The 6,000-nt window shown below is 37.0% G+C and overlaps 1 protein-coding gene across 1 annotated transcript in view; it reads left to right on the top strand.

Annotated features, from left to right (window-relative positions):
- Positions 1 to 2,226: 2,226 nt before the first annotated feature.
- EPHA3 (EPH receptor A3) overlaps positions 2,227 to 6,000 on the top strand; it is a 212,935-nt gene continuing 209,161 nt past the window's right edge. Inside the window, exon 1 of the mRNA XM_086463339.1 lies at positions 2,227 to 2,286. The gene's annotated coding sequence lies outside the window, so the exon portion shown is untranslated. The remainder of the gene's footprint in view (positions 2,287 to 6,000) is intronic.

The following is a 6,000-nucleotide window of genomic DNA, read 5'->3' as shown; positions in this document are numbered from 1 at the left end:
GCTTGGCAAGTTTGGAGAAGTAAAGTACCACCAGGTTGTGAGTCTATTGCCTGTTTATTTTTTCCAGATGAGACTTATGAATTTGGACTGAATTAATAAATTTCAAAGTGGCTGCAATTGTGTTTTCAAGAAGCTCATTCTTAAAGAATAAATGTATTACTTAAGTTTACTCCTGAGTGATTTGCCTTAGCAATTTATTGCCAAGTAATTTACCTCAGAAGTCATACTGCCTTCACCACCATGTATTGCAGATGCACAGCAAACATATCTGTCTTATCCCAGGAGATCCATAATCTGTGGGAATTTGTAGTTGCAAAAGCAAGAAGTGTACTTTTTCGTTTTGAATTTTTATTAGTATGTCCTTTTTATAGATGCAAACCTTGCTTCAGATTAGTCTGCCTAGGGCCCTGCGCACTGAATGAAGGGCTGACTGAGTTTTCTTTGTGTAGGTGATTGAGAATTTAATTATTGATGAATTCAGAGCTAAGAAGTATGTAATACTGGATTATGTTATTTCTATAAGATTAGTGAAGAGATTTTGTTTATTGATGTAGGCAGCTCATTCATGGTAGTATAGCACGTCACATATACACATACACAATACAAATGTGTGTGCGCATAAACGTACACAAATTTGTGTATTTCTGGTTGTTTATAACATGATCTTATTTCTAATACTGTACACCTGTTTTACCCTACTGTGTCTCCTTCTTTATAACCCAACAGCAGGAAAAAATATACCTTCATAGCTCTCTTCTTTTTAAAGTGATGTCCAAAATTAAACAGCAATTAAAAGGAGAATGATGAAATAATACAAATAGCTTAACTAAGCAGATTCATATATAATTTCCCTCATTTTTTTTCCCTTCTTAGTCCTATTGTTTTATTTTCTCTGAGCACTAATACCCAGACAATCTGTTTCTGGAGCAGTGACAACCTGTCAGGTTTACAAATAGAAGCTGAAGCTGTTCAGACTACTACAGTGGCCACCTCTAATAGATCTATCATTCTTGGGTGTTAAAATTCCCTTGCATATCATGGGATTTATTTCTTGTCGCATTGTCAGTAATTTCTATATTGAAGGGAAAAAAAAAGGGGACACACACACACATGGACAATGAAAGTAAATCCAAATTGCAGATAATTAATATTGAAGGTGCACAGATTGGTGCAGTTGCGAGCAGCGTTGTCATGTTGTGTGCTAATACTTCATTGGTTTGTATTTATATAGAGGCTTTTTTTTTCTATGATACTTTGTATCAATTCACCTGTTTGGCTTCATGTTAATAAAGAGTTAGGGAACTGTGTGATTAAGCACTTGGAGACTATATGGCCAGGATAATGAACAGAATTTATTTCCGTGCTTGTAAAAACCAAATACGTAAATACAAAGAAAAAACACCTTTCATTTACATTTGTTTGTTTATTTAAATGCTTGTCTTGTTTCAAAATGGGTATAAACCCACTGTGATTTGATTGACTGGAAAATGCCTGTATCAGACTGTTTACAAATAAAATCTTCCTTCTTACTCTGAAAAGTGTTGCATGCCTCTAAAAAAAATAAGATAACAGCAAGATTAGCAATTAATTGATGGCCCTCTTTAAGAGTAGGTTTGTCTGAACTTGTAACATTGTAAATAATTACTTTTGTATCTAATATGTTACACATGACATTTAGAAAACAATTCGCTACTGCAAAACAATTTGAGAACAAATTAGAAGAAAGAACAAACTGCAGGAAAGACTTTAATCAGTGTTCATTATTTATTCCTGTATTCTGAAAAAATTATATATGCCAAATACAGGCCTTTAATCAAATAATGATTAAAATATTCAGATCTCACCTATGTAGTTAGATGCATTGACCCAAATTTCAGGCGTCCAAGGGGAAAACACTGTGGTTTGTGAAGCTGATAGAAGCACTCTGTTCCCACCCCCTGCTGCAATTAATTTGGTCAGGGAGCCATTGTTTGGTTTTTGTCACTTTTTTTTTTTTGTTTTGAAAAGTTCTGTCTGCTGTTCATACCATGTTTTAAGGTAAACAAGAAGATCCTTTTTGTTTGTCTGTCTTTTTCTTCTTTGTAGCTAACTGCCAGGCCACCTGAACAAATCAACTGCTCACGAGGTCGCCAAATAAACACGTCTTTTGGTGCGGGTAACTGAGGTTAACTGGACAGAGGCAAATGAAACTCATTCCTCTTCATTTTATCTTCTTTTGTAGTTAATCTGCTGGATTCAAAAACAATTCAAGGGGAGCTGGGCTGGATCTCCTACCCATCACATGGGGTGAGTTCACTAGACCGTGAAATGGAAAAGTGCTGCTACAGACCAGTGTGCTATTTAACCATTCTTTCCTCTTCAGAGGATACCGTGCAATAGTGCTGGTTCTTTGGAGCTTCAAAAATAGTCTGCTCTAAACTTGCGATATGTAGCTTCCATAGCTACGGTGCCTTCTCTTTAGAACATACATTGCGCTGCATGTAATCCTCAGGAAGAGCTCACCCTTATTGGAGAAAATGAAAGCAAGAGGTGCATTGAACAAAAAAATGATCCTTTTTAGGTACTCTTCCTTCTTCTATAACAATGTGTATTTCTAAAAGATATTATGGGACTGTTTCATAGTGTTACTTGGTAATTTATTTAGATTGAAGTCGTGGAAGGTGAAAAATATGTGGATGTAAGCCGGTGATGTAAGTACTTATTTGGTAACTTTTGTGCTGAATTGTTCAAGTACTGTTCCTTATCAGTTAAAATGTTACTAAAGAAATGTCTAAATAATGTTCTTGAGGGTTGGTTGGTGGTTCGTGTTCTCTTTTTTTTTTTTTTTTGTAATTACTTTGTATCCAGATTAATGAAACTAAACGTTCTATTTGGAGAAGCAGAACTGCAGTCTTAGAGCATCTGTGCTTTCGAACTTGTTAACTCCATCATGTTTACATAGCATTCGCCAACAGTCTCTTTTTAAAATTTTTGATGACTTAATATCAGTGGATAGCTGCCCGGTGGTGCTGATACCTGGTCACTCTTCAACTTCTTGTCTCTGTGGAATGTGTATGTGTGTTTTTGTGTAGGAGCAACCCATTACTCTCTTTCTACATTGCATAGCGCAGATATGCAAGAAGACTCTTGCATTCCTGCATTCTGTCCCCCGAACAAAAAAGGCCACTTGGCAGGCTGAAGCCCTGGTGTCTGGAGCTTCCCTCACCCTCAGAGAAGGCTGTGCCATCAAGTCTTTGCTGGAAGAAGGTGGACAGAGACCTGTGGCTCCTTCTCTTGTTGTCCTGTCACTTGTGCTTACCCTTAAGGGGCTTTGTTTTCTTCCTCTCTGACAGTCTTATTTTCATTTTCTACCTTTAGGGTGACAACTCCTAGAAGTTTTAGTGTGTCTCTGCCTGTGTCTTCTACCCAACGAGTAAACAGCTGCCAGAGAGTACCGCCACTTCAAAGTCTCTGGGAAACGTTGTCTCTAGTCTTGATAAGGGCAAGGAGTTGCTAGCTTAGAGTCCAGCAACTGTCCTTTTTCCAAACCAACTGCATTTTGAGTTCTCAGTGTTGGCAGGTATTTACTTATTGGTCTGTAGTACCGTGAACATCTGCTTTTTGATTCTTTTGTGGCTTTGGGCAAGCTGTTACTTCACCTTTATCACTTTTACAGAGATCAGTGGTAACAGTACTTTTGCACCTCTGCCTTAGGGGATTCAGTTGTTAACATTTAAGTAGTGCCTTCTTGATATTAACTGTTATGCAGGTGTTTTGCAGTATTTAAGGATTAAGGCTTAGTTTATTTTTTTTGAGTTGATACGTGGGTCTCTCTCTATGTCTCTGAACAAATTGTTCCATTCTCATGGGGAAGAAGTGGGAAGAGGGTTCATGTTTCTTTCTAGTGGCTGTTCCTGCTGACTTTTCCCAATAAGAAACCTTTATAAACAGGATGTCCAAGAGGGAACTCTCCAGCAATTCCTAGCTCATCATTTTTTTTTGTCTTTGCTTGCATTTTTTTCTCCTTTTTTTTTTTTTTTTTTTTGCAAAGCCTTTTTTTTTCCTCTCTCTCCCAGCTGCCCTGCTTTCCTCTGCTTTACTCTTCTGCTCTGTTCATCTCCTTGCAGCTGTGCAGATCTGCTGCTCTGCTCCCTGCAGCTGTGCCTGTCTTGCCTTGGATGCCTACAGCAGTTGGTAGGGAATGATACAGGGTATCTTGGGGGCTATAAGAAAAACATATGTGCTACATTACCCCACCAAAAAGGGGCCCTAGATGCCTCAAAGCAATTTTATTAGCTTCTGCAAGTTTTTGTCAGGTAAATCCAGCACAACTTGTTTATGTGTGTCTCTGCATGCTGTTCCTGTTTACTGTAATATCCATGGATATCGAAGGCGAAGTAAATCATGGAATTTTACTGGTGTTCTTACAAGTTAATGAAATTCTTAGTTAAAAATCACATGATAGTAAATTAATGTAGATCATGTATTGTGAATGTTTTTATAAGAAAACTGAGACTCTGAGCTGTAGCCTTCAAAATACTGTGAAATTTTAAGCTTACATATTGAAACATGAATGTAAAGTACAAAATAGTAACATTTATCTTATCTGAATTGGCGTTTTGCTGTAAAATTATGACAACTTTAACTTCTTGTGAGAGAGATGTCTTCTTTTTACAGCCCTTTATTTATAGTGAATTAATTAAACCTGGTAAATACGGCTGCATCTGTCTCTGAGCTAACTAAAATATGAACTTAAACTTTAGCAGAAAAACATTATAATAAAGATGTCACATCATATTGAAAGATTGCTAATAGCGTGGGATGATTTACGAGGTAAAGCTAATAGAGCTACACTTGAGGCTGTGATTCACAAATGAGAATATTGGTGCTGTGCCAGTTCTTCTCCAGCATGCAGCAGTGTTCTCCTCTGAAGCCATAAATATCAGTATACTAAAGCCAATGACTTACAGAATTTTAAAAAATAATTTAGCCAAAGTGTTTAATCAACCTCTTACTAGGTTAATAATTTTATCATATCGATACATGATATTGATTGATTTCTGGAAAAATGACCCAAATTGATTGGTTGACATTTTCAGTGTTCAATGGTTCTTCTTCACTCTTTTAGGTCTTGCCTTGACTTGGACATATATAATAACAGCTTTCCAGAAATTCCTGAATATTCATGTTAAGATTTACAGCTCATTTGTATTCGAAGATTTGTGTCCCACATAACAACACTCTAATGGCAGTGTTTTAGACCATGGTTAATATCACCCTGTAAGAATGTGATCTATCCTTGAACCATCCCACACAGCCACAGTCTTGGCATCAGTAATACCGATCTGGTCAAGCTCATTAAAATCCCTTAAGTACAAAACATTGGCCCCTCTAGATAGCAAGGCAATGGAATTAAAAAATATAATAGCGGGCTTTGCTGATGCTTGAGCATGATTGACAGCAGCCACAAGGCCTGTATCCTGTACTGCCATCTCCAGCACCTGCCTAGGCAACCTTTTTGTAATGCCAATCAGTCAAATACCGGTTCCATTTCTATAGGTTTCATTAAAGAGGAGAGAAAGAAGAGCTGCTTAGTCTGTGCAGAGTATGTTATTGATATGCTGATTAAGCATAACGCAAGTGATCATTAACTGCAATTCACGTAAATTACAGCAGCACAGATGTGGGGGTTGGGAGGATAAAAAAGCAAGTCACTTTAATAATATACAATAGAAATGTTATGGATAATTCATACAGAACAAAAAGAGTACAGTCTAAATCCCGCTCCGCGTATTCATGCGAGTAGTTGTATTGGTTTCAGCATAATTTTTTTTTAGTAAGATGTATCTAATTTGACTCTAGCTCCATGTTCCTTGGGAAGCTTGAAAAAATAATTCGTGAACATAATCACAGTACATCATTCTGCAGTTACCCAACTTGTGACTTGACATGTTTATTACTAGTATTTACAGGCTTGAAATTTTTGGGCACTTTTTTTTTACGTAGTCAGTAGAAAACTAA

This window comes from Leptosomus discolor, chromosome 1 (genome assembly GCF_034619465.1).
Source record: "Leptosomus discolor isolate bLepDis1 chromosome 1, bLepDis1.hap2, whole genome shotgun sequence".
NCBI lineage: Eukaryota > Metazoa > Chordata > Aves > Leptosomiformes > Leptosomidae > Leptosomus > Leptosomus discolor.
The sequence above is the reverse complement of the archived record's forward strand: the minus strand, read 5'-3'. Positions and strand labels throughout refer to the sequence as shown.